Raw genomic sequence first — 347 nt, forward strand, 5'->3', positions numbered from 1 at the left:
GCGGAAACAAAGTCCGCGGGGGGAGCAGGGACTGGGCGCCAGGAACTCCCGCCTTTGCCCCTGGGCCAGGACAGACCCCGCCCCTGCCTCAGTTTCCCTGCCTGGAGAACAGGGCTTGGAGCCCCGCTGGGGGTGGAGGGGGCTGGTGGTCAGCACTCAGGATGCGGGGAGCAGCTTGCAGCGTGCGGGCCTCCCCCGCGCCACCCACTCACAGGGCTGCAGCTCCGCAGCGCCCCTCCCCTTCTGCGCCTCAGTTTCCCTGTGGAGCAGGGTGGTGCCGCCCAAAGGCCCGCGCTGTGCCCGGCCCGGCCCGGCGCGAGCCGCGGAAGAGCAGAGCAGAGCCCGGC

At 72.9% G+C, this 347-nt stretch overlaps 1 protein-coding gene across 1 annotated transcript in view; it reads left to right on the forward strand.

Annotated features, from left to right (window-relative positions):
- RGS14 (regulator of G-protein signaling 14) overlaps positions 1-347 on the forward strand; it is a 26,100-nt gene that overhangs the window by 24,671 nt on the left and 1,082 nt on the right. The gene's annotated exons all lie outside the window — the stretch shown is intronic.

Source organism: Gavialis gangeticus, unplaced genomic scaffold (genome assembly GCF_001723915.1).
Source record: "Gavialis gangeticus isolate Ggan-Ray unplaced genomic scaffold, GavGan_comp1, whole genome shotgun sequence".
Taxonomy (NCBI): domain Eukaryota; kingdom Metazoa; phylum Chordata; order Crocodylia; family Gavialidae; genus Gavialis; species Gavialis gangeticus.